Genomic DNA, 15279 nt, shown 5'->3' with positions numbered 1-15279 from the left:
ACTTTCACATGGGTGTAAAGTGTGCATGTCCTCTTGCTCCAATGCAGGGCATGTCCAATGAAGGGCATTGTCGTCATGCGAGTGCTTACAGACTCATAGAGAACGCATTTCAGGGATACATATATGAACGCGAAGAAGGGAAACCGAATGGTCCGATTTCTATTAGTCATATCTAAGAAGCCATAATCAGTGAAGGTTCCAAGTCTGTTAGTACACCATCAGTTTTGGTGACAGAAGAAGAAATTTTATTTTCAAACTGAGCAGTAAACTTGCTTCTTTGTTCAGAATCAGCTTATTCATGACAAAATGGGGATAATTACAGCATATGTATATACAGTGCATGCAGCGATTGTATATGTATATACGGTGCATATACATGCGACTTCCGCTCCCCTTCACACAGTACTCGATCCTACTGAAGCCTATGAAGCACATGAATCAATCTGTCTCAAGTTTTTTGGAAAACGTATGACGAAGTCTGTCTGTCTGTCTGTCTGTCTGTCTGTCTGTCTGTCTGTCTGTCTGTCTGTCTGTCTGTCTGTCTGTCTGTCTGTCTGTCTGTCCGCCTGTCTGTCTGTCTGTCTGTCTGTCTGTCTGTCTGTCTGTCTGTCTGTCTGTCTGTCTGTCTGTCTGTCTGTCTGTCTGTCTGTCTGTCTGTCTGTCTGTCTGTCTGTCTGTCTGTCTGTCTGTCTGTCTGTCTGTCTGTCTGTCTGTCTGTCTGTCTGTCTGTCTGTCTGTCTGTCTGTCTGTCTGTCTGTCTGTCTGTCTGTCTGTCTGTCTGTCTGTCTGTCTGTCTGTCTGTCTGTCTGTCTGTCTGTCTGTCTGTCTGTCTGTCTGTCTGTCTGTCTGTCTGTCTGTCTGTCTGTCTGTCTGTCTGTCTGTCTGTCTGTCTGTCTGTCTGTCTGTCTGTCTGTCTGTCTGTCTGTCTGTCTGTCTGTCTGTCTGTCTGTCTGTCTGTCTGTCTGTCTGTCTGTCTGTCTGTCTGTCTGTCTGTCTGTCTGTCTGTCTGTCTGTCTGTCTGTCTGTCTGTCTGTCTGTCTGTCTGTCTGTCTGTCTGTCTGTCTGTCTGTCTGTCTGTCTGTTTGTTTGTTTGTTTGTTTGTTTGTTTGTTTCTTTCTTTCTTTGTTTCTGGTTGTAAAATCACACGTATCCACAACAGGTGTTGCTGTAGATGCCTTTGCAAGAGACTTCAGCTCTTAACAGGACGGAACGCAAGCAAGCTTTTCCGCTGGCTGAAAGCTGTTTCCACATCCAGGCGACTTCCCGGAAACGCCGTGGGCGCGAAACCTCCTACTACGCTGCAGCTGTAGACAAGGGCACCGCACTGGGATGTGATGGTCGCTAGAGCAAACAAGACAGCCCTGATAAGGCGAACGATGGTTACCTCAGATCGCTTCTTCCCGGAATGGCGCTTCAAACGAAAAGGGATGGATGAGCACAGGGCCTTGTGTAATCGAGGTTGCTGAAGAACAGCTGCAGTTTTATTGAAGGCCGCTTCTACCCCCCCCCCCCCCCCGCATTCTGCGCACAACAGGCGTAAGCACACGTCCACGGTATGCTCACTTGTTAAAGGAGAACTGACACGTTTTTTTTTTTTTTTTTTTTTTTTTCAGGTTGCAGAAACTCGACCGCACGCTTGTATCCTGTCAAAGATTGACCCTTAGCTAGTGCCAAGGCTCGTTAAACACTCATAAAATGTCTTCATTTTAGGGGTGGGCGAATATTGGAAGTTCCGAATAGGTATCGAATATCGCCACACTATTCAATATTCGTATCCGTATTCGTTTCGTATTCGTATTCGAAAATAAACTAGTTCGGGATTTCCGAATATGCAAACCAGCGAAATATTTCGCAACAACCGATTGTTAAGGCAGGTTACTGTTCTCCGTCTGCTGAACAACATATCCCAAGATATCAGAAACGAAACAAGGACAAAAGATTTTGAAGCAATGCAGAAACGAATTATGTAATGCAAGCTGTGTTTTCGGTTTTTGTGGTGGAAGCCTGCATGAAAAACTTGTGAGTTTTGCTTGCAGTTTCTAATGCATTGTTCTTGTACTCTGGCCACGTAGAAGTGTTATCTTCTACGCTACAATCAGTGGTCTTTCTTTTTGTCTTGGATCAAGCCCTTGTACATGTGTTTACGGCACACAAATCCCCCAGCAGCTTTTCTTTTTCATAACTTTTGACCCTTTCTTTAACAACCGCTTAGCGTTTTTCGGAGAGCTATTCATACATTCATTCTTGAAAAAAAGCTAGTTTGTAACTGGTTCTAAAGATTTGGGAGGTTAGTTTTGGCTACTTGTTTATTGACGATTGGTGATATTTTGTTTAAAACTGGTACTAATTGTGCGTTACAGTAGGCTCTGTTTTTGTATTCGGTAAAAGTGTACGTGGTATCAAATTTTACTGAAGTAAAGATGATATTGCTCTGTTGATACTGCTATAAATATTGGTGTCTGCGTTTGTCTATACGATATTCTATTCGGTACTCACTGTTCCTGTGCGATTGATTCGTATTAAAAAATTGATATGCGGCCACGTTTACCTGATTTTAGACACTAAAGTTGGTCTGTGAACGTCGGACCTGGTGCCGTCGACATTATCCTGACGTCGCGACGCAGACCGAAATTTTGCTTACGTCGTGGAGCGATAAGCCTAATTACGATAAAGTTGCTCATAAATAAATAAAAGCAGTGCTGGCGCCGGTTTCTTTTGGCGTCGCCCTTATTTCAGCCGTTGCACTACAGTAAGAAAGTTCGAAACTCTCAGCGTTGGGTATCTCGCTCTTTTAAAATGCAATATAGTCAATCGTGATGCTGAAATTGATTGATTGATTGATTGATTGATTGATTGATCGCGCAGCGTAATTTTTTTACTTGTACTACATTCGTTCTTTTTTCTCATTTTATTTTCTCCCTGCTCCCCTTTGACGTAGACATTCAATTACAAGACTGCGTTCATAGGTCTGTGTTTTTATTTTAGACGCCAAACTACATGTCAAAATAACATCCGGGTCATCAGTGCGGGGACTGTGAAGTCAGGTGTGCCTTCTTCGTTTACTAGGGACAAAAAAAAAAGAAAATAAATGCTAAGTAAGTTTACACTGAAAAAGATTTCTTTCAGAACTATATTTTCGTTAACATTGCCGTAATAGATTGTTTATTGGAAGTTAAAGTGGAGGTTAGAATTAAATTTCGGAATTTCGCTCCTAAAACCCGCGTGCCGGTACGTCAGTGTGACGTCACGGATTTCAAAGCTTTTTTTTTTCATATTTGGGCCGTTGTTGGCCTAGTAGACGTTCCTAAATCGTGGCACTTGAGCCTTTTGGCTCCTTTAGAATACAACGTAGTTCATCTCTACCAATAAAAAAATTATCTGGACTCTAAAAAATACACGCAAAGGGCCTCGATCGGCCAGTCACGTGGCACTTTTGCGCGTATTCGCGGGCTTCTTTCCCGCTCGGAAAAACACCTTCATGTAACACGTATAGAGCAACAGAAAGTTGTATCGACAGTTCTTGATGTTGCTCAACAATTTTCTCATTGACACTTTTTCATCTAGTTGGAACATTTGAGAAGTTGATGAATTAATTAAAGCTAATTTTACAATTCGCCGGAATTCAAAAATAAATGATCTGAGTACCTCCAAGCGACGGCAAACAATGTTACCTTTGTTCTCTCCAGCTACGTGGCACTTGCATATATATTTTTAAAAATCTTGCTGCATGATAGTTGGGACATGCCCTGTTCACGTGGCTTTTATCATTACGTGTTCTCGATGTTTGCGCTGCTTTCGTGAGGCGAAGCCACGAAACAAAGGTCGAGCTAGTCGCGCGTGAAGTATTTCTGGGAAGAGCTGTGTGCATACGACTTTCTCCGCGCACGCGCTTTACCTTTTGTACAGAACCTTACGAGAACCCTTGGAAACAAGACGCTTTGTTCGTTTAGCCAGAAAGACAGTAAAAAAAAAAAAGAAAACTTGCGAATAAAACTCGCGCCATCGTTTATCTTCCCGGCGCGGTCGGTATTGTTTGGATCGAGAGTGGCTTCCTTGTTATGGTTCGCAGTTCGGCGAATTTGGGCCCGAGCCTTGCGGCGAAGCGCGCGTACGTCACGCGTATGCGGATTATTATTCCGAAAGGGAGAGAGTCGCGGAGAGCGCGGAGCGGAGTGGCGAAACGCAGAGCGAGATGATTTACTCCCTTAGTAAGGGTGTAAATCTCTCTATGGCTCCCACGCCTTTACACCCATTTTGAATGTGAGGTTGCTAGTTGTACACCGACTTACACCTTTTTGTTTTCGCTTTTCAAGGTGCGATTTATTTTGCTGTGCGCGCGTGTGAGTCGTTAGAGAGCTTTAGCTAGTCCGTAAACGTATTTACCGTTTGCGAAATGCCGAGTTATACCGGGGAGTAGGACGGAAAGACGAACGCTGGTGGCGACATCTTCTGGATAAATGTTTAGGCAGAGAGAATGAGAGCTATTTTTAGAGATGCACAGAATTCTGCCGGCGTATACACAGGCGCCTATACTACATCTTGCAAGTTATTTCAGCACTGTGGAATCTGCAGGACTCCTTAGCGAATAGGAAGGCCGAATGCCCTCCTCGAGATGTGTTCATCCGCGCCGTGTGAATTCAGCGTTGCTCGGCGGCTGCTGAATTCGCCTTATACGACGTGCTTGCACAAAAGTCCTAGCACGTCACGTATATCGCTGTATCGCATCGTGTAGAAGCAAAAATGAGACAGTCTAATAATGCCATTAATTAAGCAGTTACATCCGAAATTATATTCCGCTGCGCAAGGACATCACCTGTCAACGCCTCCATCGGAAGCGCTCTCAACGACTTGCTAGTGAGGTGCAGACGTAATACTGTCCCCAGGGAAAGGGGACTGGGTACAAAAAGGCTCTAGAAGTGGGGAAGGGGAGTAAAGAAGCAAAAAAAAAATATGATCACGGCACATGCAAGTGAGACACAGATGACGGTGTTAATGTAAACAGGCTGGCGCTTGTCGATTAAAACAATGTCGTCAACGAACAACGAAAAGGAAGTTTTAAAGATTCCCGTTGCTCTGAAGGAGAAGGCATGGTGCCTAGTATTTTTTTCCTACATCTAGTGGTTCTCGGAATGCAGAGGAGCCCCATTCTATGAAACAAGATCTGTGGGCTATGTCCCAGGCTTTCCTACAAAATGTCTTCCACAGTTTCTAACGCGCCAGATTTATCACAATATGGGTTGGTGGTCAGGGTATGAATCGGTCCGTATCTCGCGCCCTAATTACGCCCCTTTTTTTGGACCTCAGGGTGTGAGTTATGCATCGATTTACACACTTTTTCGCTTTTAATGGTCTGAATTATTTTACAGTGCGCCGGGTTACATGGAGCTGTGGAGCAAAGCTGATAGCTACACCTCGTGGCAATTTGTCCAACTATAATGAGTTTGAATATATGTTCCGTTGCGTTGCATCAATGTTCTTGTCGAAGGAAAGCGATTGTGTCGTCCTCGACGCTTTACATAAGCATGGAGGTAACCGGAATATGGTAGGTCACTGCAGTATATCAGCGGTTGTGTGCTCTCGTGGTTAGAGTCGACGTCACGAGATGTCACTACCAGCGCTGTTGCTCCCGTGTACCTCTCCGGTAACCCGGTATACCGCAAACTCTGATACGCCTACAAACAGGTTAAAACACTTGCCAGATGTCTCGCGTAATGCGCCCGAAAATCCTCAAAAACAGACAAGATGAGGTAGTTGACCAATCTCCCCTGGATTGCTTTAACTGTTGAGTGATACATCTTGCAATGAGTCGATGTAGCTGTTGGAGAAGTAATTGTGCAGTCTTTTTTTTTTTTTTTTTACTAGAAGAGCTACACAAATAATTTCAATAAAATACCTGAAGCCCGTGGTCTGAGGAACTCGTAACCGTTTCCAGAAGAGCAACAAGTTGAGGCTGCTAATGTTTACAGCGTAGTGAATTCGGGTTCACTTCGCACAACAGCGCGAAACGGAAAGGCTTGCTTGCACCTCACCGTTCAGCAAGCATGAAGCGACCGCGATGGCGGCTTGATAAGAATCCTCGCTTGACGCTTGCTCGCCTGTGAGGGGTCTCTTCATTAAAGCCGCTATCACCGTGTTGTAGGGCTACATATATCTGTAACGACTCCGGTTCTATCAATTTCTTACCGATAGTTAAAACGTCTCGTGCTTGTCTCTACCGCTGACCAGTTAGTGCTTCCATCTGCCTTTAATCCTAGTGATTCTGGAAGGTGCACCTTCCCTACGAGTCATGCTGGGTGAATATCTTGGCATACTATTACGATGTGCTATATGTCAATTTGTGCGTTGGATCTGCATATATATATATTTTAATCTAACGGATCCAACTTACCGTGTCTGTTTCTCTTGCTTCATTTTCGGGAACTCCTGTTTTTCTATTGGCTTTTCGATTTCTATGTACTCCGAGCACCGCGATCATGAGGAATCTCGGAGCCGTTGTGCTGGGACTTACGTCATATCCGCTACCCACAATGGTGCATTTGTAGTCTGCTGGCGTGCGATTTAAAGGCTGTTAAAAAGAAAATTGAACTGTTACCAGCTCTGCAGTTTTTCCAAGGTGGCTTCAGTAGTGCATGACACGCATCAATAAATGCCTTAGCCAAAGGGAAATTGTGTTACAGCTGCCTTTTGAGTATATTAGGTGAACATTAGAATAAAAGAAGCACACTGCGCACTAAAAAGCAGTGGTTTTCTTGGATATTATACGAAAAGAGTGAACATGGAGCCATACCGCTGGGGAAAAAGCAAATTGCTAGAGCGCCTCCAGCGTATTCCCTCAGGCCCCCCTCCCCCTTCCCAATCCTCCTGTTTATCGTTAATTATGCCCCTTCCACGTAAACCCGCACCTTTCAAAGCTGGACACGATCTCTTTGTGATTATCGCAAAGGTATGACGACTTGAACACCAAAATGGACACCTAATGCTGCTGTTCGGCACAATTCCCACGCTAGATTACCGTCAGGGGGCGCGTCGTGGCAACGCCCTAACGTCCCGTTATTCTCCTCCCATATTCAAGACTTCTCAGTGCACGTTTAATCGTACCATAGGTCACAGTGTCATTCTTTTGTTTCTTTTTTCATGAAGGATGCATAAATAGGTAGGTTCGGACACGTTCTCGCAATCCTGGTTATAGGGCGGACTTTCAAACACTCGTTGTCCCGACGACAACGTTTCCGCGAAAGCAGACGGCGCTCAGTAGTCCTGGTTCTGCAAGGCTTTGACGTCACATGCCCCAATTCATACACGCCGTCCGAAAGTGGGGCATTAATGCGTCGTCTGCTCGATCTGGCCTTCTGAGAAGTCGAGCGGCGCGTCGCCGACGTGACCACCTTTTGGGCCGAGCGTTGTCTAAAATGAGCGACTCGAAACTCATGTACGTGCTCGCGCAAGCGGTCACCCACTCGTCCTCTTTCAATCAATAATATCATTGTCCTTCTCTCGATTCCTGGAATCAAGGGACAGATGGAGCACGTGTACCTACAACGCCGTGACGTCATGCCCCAAAACGCATCTAAAAAGGGGGCGGGTGGGTGCTGCTGGCTGTCTGCTCGATCTGCTTTTCTCAGAAATGGATTGAGCGTCGCATACGTGACAGTTTTCCACGTCGAATGTCCAATGAAAGGATCCCATGGATGTTCTACACCGAGCGTCATTAATGCGTGTTTTCTTTTTTTCGGCAATCAATATCGCTATTGTCCTGTCGGTTTTGGAAACCAGTCTGAAGGTGGCGCACGTGCCGCCACAACGTCCTGACGTCACAACTATGAACGTCCATTGCGGGGAAACTGTCGTCTGCTCCATTCGTCCTCGTGAGAAGTGCCGGTATAAACGGGCGCGTACCTGCCAGTTTTACGCATCGAAAGATCTATAATGCGACTGAAACCAAAACACGCCCTCGAGCGAGGGTCGTTAATACGGCTGCCTTTTTTGTGTGTGTTTGTTGTTGTTCAATATTCTCATTGTGCTGCCTCCAGTTCTGGGAACCAGCCGACAGGTGGCGCACCGGTACGTCGCTGTGACGTATCGAGCGGGAACTCGTCGTCTGCTCAATGCGTCCTTCCGAGAACCGTCGTCCGCGGACGAGACCTGTCGCGTACGTGACATCTTTTGCGATCCTCGTTCAGCGCAAAACATTGACCGGTCATGGAGCCGTGGGTTACGCAAGCTTGCTTCTTCTGGTATAGCGATTTGCTATGAATGAGCTGTTGTTTTCCTCCAGTTCCAGGAAACGGCCGCTGGGAAACGCGCGTGACAAAAAAAAAAAAAAAAATAAGCGAATGACGTCATTCGCTACCCCCAGGGCGAATGCGCGTTATCTGTGCGATCTTCTCGGAAACGATGGCAGACGTCGCAATACCTCGTTTTAAGTGCGGTCTTGTCGCGGGTGAAAAGACCCCACAACAATCCACAATAGGTTTAAACTGACATGAAAGAAGGGCAAGAAAAAAGAGCAAGACGCCAGTAGAGTTTCTGCGTAAATACTGTTGTGGGCAAAAAGCCCTTCTTGTTCTCTATCGCCAGTTCCAGGAAGAACATGCTGCGTGATGCGCAGTAGGCACATCTTGACGTCATACTTCCCCGATCGTCTGTGAGTCAAGTCTTTCTTCAAGTACGTCGTCTGCTCGGCATTGTGCCCTTGCAGAAGTGCATCTGACTCCACCAATGGCTAGAAGTTTGACTCGGGACGAAGTCAGATTCCCTTATTGAGGTTCACTCGCGTTAAACTCGCAAATGCTCCCTTTATGTGCAAACGTTTTATTCATTTAAATTGCGTTTTTTTTCCGCAATTAAAATAGAATGCAAGCTCAACGTATATTGTCGACGAGAATGCCGAACTACGCCTTCGCGCTACCGAGCATTAGCAATATTTTCGCAGACTTTCTTCTAATCATCTAAAAAGGGAAGACTGACGTTGCCGTGCGGCTGTACATGTATAGGGATACTCGGATGTCGTGGACTGGGATTCTTGTAATGCATAGAACAGATAACAAGCGGTCTATTACATTTACAGAATGAGTGCCAAGAGAAGGGCAACGCGACCAAGGACGGCATACGCTGAGGTGGTGTGATGAGATCAGGAAGTTTGCAAGGTATAGGGGGGAGTCAGCTGACGCAAAAAGAAAATAGAGTTCGCTAGAGGAGGCGGTCACACTGAAGCGAACATAAAATAAGCAGTTGATGATCGTATGGACCTTACTTGAGAATGAGCACAACTTTCTGACCCTCGCGGAGGAACACGCCGCTTCAGTTCGCGAGAAGTCAGTTCTGGGAGGCTGAAGCTCTGTAGTAAGCAAATACCAGTGCACTGCCCTTTGAGGTACGAGCTGGCTTCCTGAAGACAAGACCACGCAGGAACAAATATTCGCAACAGGCTGATACACGTGTCCTCCGCACAAAAACAAATTTGACAACAACTCAGCACTCTTAATGGAATGCCAAGATATTCGCCCGGCAAGCACCATACGGAAGGTATGCCTTCCAGTACCAATATTTCGGTACCGAATTCGGTACCAAATTCGGTACCAATTCCGGTACCAAAGCCGACAGGAGATTTATCTGGTCGGTGGTCCAAATAAGCAAGAGACGTGTAGAGTATTGCTTGAAAAGAAATGGCTGTGGCTTAGCTAAGGTTAAGCCCAGGATGCGAAGCATACTAGCCTTTATTTTAGTTGTTGAACCACTGTTTAGCCTGGTGAACTGCTGTTGCTTGGCTATATTTGGTTCGGCTAGACGAAGAAACAACTCATGCGTTACACTGCTTCGCCTTCAAGAGTGGAACGCGACAGCGTTCCCGTCGACCCGCCAAGGGGTGTAAGACAATGGGCTACGGCGCAGCGACTACGCGCCGCGCATTGGACGCGGTGAGCGTCGAGCAACGCAGCGTTCGGCATGGCAACGAAATGTGCGCCTGAGCAAGCGACGCACGCCTGAGCCTTAGAAACAACTCGTTTCTAAGGCAACACCGCATTCACTAGAGGCGCTTTTGTACCGCTTTGAAGCATCGTACTCGTGGCTCAGTGGTAGCGTCTCCGTCTCACACTCCGGAGACCCTGGTTCGATTCCCACCCAGCCCTTCTTGCAAGAGTTGAGCCAAAGCCACCTAGAAACAAGCGCAGCTGCTTATATACCGCCGCGACGCCGCGAGCGACGGCGCGAGTTGGAGCCTCGTTTCTCCTCTCTCGTGACGTCACGGTGTCACGTGGTATTGAAGGCGACACCGCCGCGCCTGAGGAGCTGGGTTCTAGTAACTGAGGAGCTGGTTCTAGTAGCTGAGGAGCAGGCTCTAGTAATATGCTTCGCATGAAAGGGCGAAGAAGAGATGGAGACCGGGTCAACTGCAGATATTGGTAATTTTACAAGATAAAGTACGAATTAGGGTAAATGCTGTACACTGAGGCAGCATAGTATAACCTGATTACCATTTCGCAAGAGTACTCGTAGGACTAGCTTGCGCCTATTTAACGACATATATTGGAGCGAGGAGACACCGAAGCACCTATGACGTGTCTCTCTGTGTCGTCTTTGTCATTGTCGCCTTCGCGCTAGCGTGTGCCATTAGAACAACCCGATTAGTTCACGCAGGCTACCGGGTGACTGTTTGCGGCCACTCCCGTTTCAAAGGACGTCGCGAGACACCGTGCACCAGATGAATTTTCTAGCCGACCGTAGCTCGTGCTGCAGTGTTAAGAGGAAGCTTTAGCTCGGGCCCAACTCCGACGCGGCCTATTCAAATACATGTGAAACGCAAAAACGTTTTTCTGAGATAACCTCTGGACCGATTTTAACGAAATGTGTTACATTTGAGAGAGAAGCTGAATTCTAGTGACTGCTTTAAGCGGAATTTCGATCTAGCACCTATATCTTGTTGAAAAGATTTTCAAGAATTGGAAAGCTTGAAGAAATAGAAGCACGAACTTTATAAATTAATGGCTTTGCATCAAGAACAGATATCGCGGTTCTGTAAACGGCACCCACTAGACCATTCAGGGCGGACAAATTTGATACATTTTATATCTTAAGTGAATTTGTTACGTTGTGCACAAGGGTTCTACAAAAGCTGTATTTCCATGTTACTAAGTTTTTTTTTGGAATTCATGTGTAACGTAACAATTTTGTGCGCTTTAGATGTGCTATTAGATGCAATCCATATAATTGTGATATCATCTTTCATTGCTGACTGGCAGCGTTGTAAACTTGATAGTTGCGTTTTCTGAAAATTTTCTATTTTTGCCATTTTTGAATAAAAAATTGTCGACCTAAATCAAGAATTTTAAACTAACAGTCACTAGATTATATTTTTTTCCTTTTAAATGCAACAAACCACATCAAATGTGGTGCAGTGGTTGCCGAGAAAAACGAATTCTCCTTTTACATGTATTTAGATATAGGAGCACCCGAGCTAAAGCTTCCTCTTAAGATTGCCTGGAAAGCAAAGGGTGGAGGCTTGTCCGTTCACATATACCCTCTGACGAGGAGGACACCAAAAGAAAAATTTGACTCCTCAGCTAGAACGCGTGTCGTAAAACTGTACGCTTAGGAAGCCGGGGCTGGCCAGGTGTGCAATGAGAAGTGACTGACAATGTAAACCATACGCGCATCGCCAGGACATCTTAGACAGAATAACTGACCCTATACTTTTAAGAAATAAAAAAACAAGGTGTTATGATTGCCGTGCGGATGGAAGGGAATGGCTAGGCTATTCCATTTCTCTCTGTTCTACATCAGCAACAACCGAAAATATTACGAAATTGAAAAAACAAGGACAACTGGATACAACAACGCCGATTTCTGTGTGGGTGGCGATGACCGTATGAGCATCCCCATTGAAACGGGCCTGTGGCACGTGTGACCAAGCTCGTTCTTTGAAATTTCCTGGCGCCTTAAAAATCTTTAACTCATTTACATGTTAAGTGTACTTACACTATAAGCTGCGTTATTGGACGTAGAAAGCTCGTTCGATTGCGTGATATCCGTCCCTTCGTGAAACTAATATTCGAGCCGTTGTTTAAGCCTTCCGGTGCAGAAGGCAGGCGTAGCTTGTCAAGGCTGTATGCTTGCAAAAAGATAAAAAAATAAAAAATAAAGATGGAGAGAGAGAGAGAGAGACGGACGAAGAGCCCAACTCATCCACTGCTGTTTTACCTTTCCTGCAGCGCTCAAGACGATTTGTGCCCGTCTGGTGCTCTGTGCTTGTTGTAAATAAGATCGCTTGGCGCAATAGGAACCTGTTGAATTAAAAGTGACATGCAGCCAAGACATGCAATGAAGCCTGCCTTCATTGTACTGTGTGAAAAAAAGAATTGTCTTTTTTTTTCTAGTGAACTTCGCCTTTCGGGCACAAGCTTTTCGCTTGGTGTTTCTTTATGCGATCAACGAATCGTTCGCATGCAAAAGAAAAATTGTCTTTTTCGAAAGTTTTTTTTTTCTATTTTTCCTTTTATGTTCCCCACACACATAATTTCATTCACGTTTCCTCTACTGTCCTTAAAGGCTAACGCCTCGGTGGAGCCTGTTTTCGCACATTTACCGCTGGATGGATGCTCTGACATTCCAACAAAACGTGTGCGATGTTTCCCGCACTATTTCCACACGCTACGGACGAGTCGTCTTCAACTCTGAATGTCAGGATGCACGTTTTCAGCCGCTCCGGTCTGGCTTTGAACAGCAGTGTGCTGCGCTTTGAATTATCGTAACATTTTTTTCCCTCCTCACTTTTTTTCTATTCGGTGCTGTACCATAGGTGGCTTGCCCTCCATTGCTACTATCCAGTACACTGTTTCCGTAACTAGATCTGGTTTTACACTTAACAGCTTTCCTCTCGCTGTTGTTCACACCACCACGCAGGTGTTTGATGCGATATACGTACTGTCTTTCACATTTTCAGATTCGGTGAACTCAATCACGCACGGACTTTGTTTGAACCCTTTGTGTTCGGTTCGACAGGTACACGACGACGCGTCCTGTCTCGGTCGCACAGCTTTGGAAGCTCTAAAATAGCCCATTTTTCTCCCCGCCCTTCTGCTTCAAACACCGAGGGAGAAAAGAATACAACCATCCAACAAATCGCGCTCGACGCAGCCCCAAATTCGGCAAGCACTGGCCAGAAGCGTGATTTCGAAGTAGCGCCGAGTTAACTCTGACTTCTGTTGCCCACCAATTCCCATAAAACGCCGTCGTCTGCTAGATTTAAACTTCTGCGAACCAGCAGCGGGCGCGTCGCGCGAAGCGAACGGGTCGAACGTCGCGCGAGCCGGTATCAAATCGGCGAGATAATTTTTGACGAGGCGCAGTCGCGCAAGGCCAGTTTATGGCTCGCTCGTTCGAACCGTCACCCGTATTCGCCGAAATTTCTGTACCGCCCGCCGCCGCGAAGTGACCCGCACCACCCTACAACCACTCACGTCGTGTTTCGCGGAAGCACCGTGAGGAGTGCCCGCGTCGACACCGCTCTCCAGACGTCACTGGCGCAGCGGGCGTGACGTCACCTCTCCCAGTTCGTCTGCTGCCCAGCCGAAAAAGCGTCCTTCTGCGAAGCGATAGGATAAGAGCCGGCGGGCGGCTTCGTCGGTGACAGTTTTAGTTCACTGGAACGGCGGTGTATGTTTTTTTGGCGCATGAGTCTGGGAGGTTGAGTCAATTGGAAACCTTCGATCGCTCCGCCACTGCGCTTTCGATCCACCTGAGCCCTTTTTAGGATTCGCTCGAAAAGGAAGAGGGTTGGAGGGGAAGGTAATGCACGCTTTTGTTTTTTTCGTGCTCCACGCCCATATGGGCGCTCTCTGATTTGAGCCTCGAAGGGCGTGGCTCCGGGTTGGAACCTTGTGACCTTTTCAGAGATTCGTGTCTAGGCTTCAGATGTCGTACGAGTTTAACTCTGACGCACTGTTTTTCTCGTGCAGCGAATGACATTTTCTCTTCTTAGATCGGCGTCCTTGCCTTTATTTCGTTCTTCGTGATGTCGTTTCCCCAAGGAGACTAGCGCGCAAATGCAGAACTGCCGTAGTTTAACGCGTACGCACTACACAGATTTCTGAGTAAGATGCAGACGAATGCCTGTAGGAATGCGTGTAGCTATGACGATACAATTACGAAACAAATGGAGTAATTTGCGTTTACGAGATGGCAAGTTACATATCGCAGTACAAAATACGCTCGCGTAGTTTTTGTAGCCATTGCCTAACTACACGTTCAAACGTAAGGCTTGTAGTCTTACGAGCAGTATAAATTGCAGTAAACATTTATTTACGAACTAAACACGCGTCGAATCAGGCGCTCAGAAACACGCGTGAATCTAGTTCAATCGATGACCACGAGCACTCGCGGTAATAAAGTTGGCATGAGGAGTAGCGCCGGCAGCGAGGAGAGAGAGCGCTTTTTACAAAGTGAATGTTCCGTGCAGCCAATCCCTTTACCATTTCATTGTGCCGCAACTCCGAAACCCAGGTGATCACGTGACCTCCAGCATACTGGATGCGCGGAATGACGGGGCGGTTTAAGGCACAGGAACCTTCACGGCTCGCGCAAGCAGGAGACCACGTGGCTTCCAGTACTGGACGCGCGGAAAGATAGCGCGCATCAAGGCACCAAGCTTCGCAGCTCGCACAGAGAGCAGGTCACGTGACCTCCAACGTTCCCGGTGAGAGCGGCATCGCGAAGCAGAAGAACGATTGGACACCGAGATAAATAAGGACGAGCGCTAAAAAAAATCACTTTTGAAATAAAAAAATAACATGACAAAGTTGATTTTATTCAAAGCAGACGTCATTTCTAGTTAGCTTTATATAGATGTGATGCGCAGGGAAAATTCCTTTGCCTTTTATTTTAGTAATAATAAAATACATAGTTTTATTAGCGGCATTGTAAAAAAAAAAGGGGGGGGGGCGTTCACGCCGCTGCGAAGAAACGCGCTCGTAAAGTTCGTCTGCTACGATACGCCCCCCTCGAGAATGTTTTTGGTGTGTTGCTGTCGCTCCTCCGTGCGATTTCCGAGTTCCGGTGGCTCGTATTTCACGCTTGCCGAGTGCGGTGTTTCCAAGGCGTGCTACATCGTGAGTCAAATGGCTCAGCGAAAAGATTCCACTTGAAGCGGGCGCAAGAACACCGGACGAGTTGTCGGCTTCGTGCGACTTCTGGGACCGAGGCTGGCTCGCACCTGAGGTTGCCCAGGTTACGCAAGCGGTACGTCCGGGCGGCGAGTTTCCCTAAAAGGTTAGGCTTCGGCTC

At 46.6% G+C, this 15279-nt stretch overlaps 1 long non-coding RNA gene across 1 annotated transcript in view; it reads left to right on the top strand.

Annotated features, from left to right (window-relative positions):
* The window catches only part of LOC140213037 (uncharacterized), a 32767-nt gene extending 17878 nt beyond the window's left edge, over positions 1-14889 (top strand). Inside the window, exon 3 of the long non-coding RNA XR_011889979.1 lies at positions 14500-14889. This is a non-coding gene — a long non-coding RNA (uncharacterized lncRNA). The remainder of the gene's footprint in view (positions 1-14499) is intronic.
* The last annotated feature ends 390 nt before the right edge of the window (positions 14890-15279 follow it).

Source organism: Dermacentor andersoni, chromosome 8 (genome assembly GCF_023375885.2).
Source record: "Dermacentor andersoni chromosome 8, qqDerAnde1_hic_scaffold, whole genome shotgun sequence".
Taxonomy (NCBI): Eukaryota; Metazoa; Arthropoda; class Arachnida; order Ixodida; family Ixodidae; genus Dermacentor; species Dermacentor andersoni.
The sequence above is the reverse complement of the archived record's forward strand: the minus strand, read 5'-3'. Positions and strand labels throughout refer to the sequence as shown.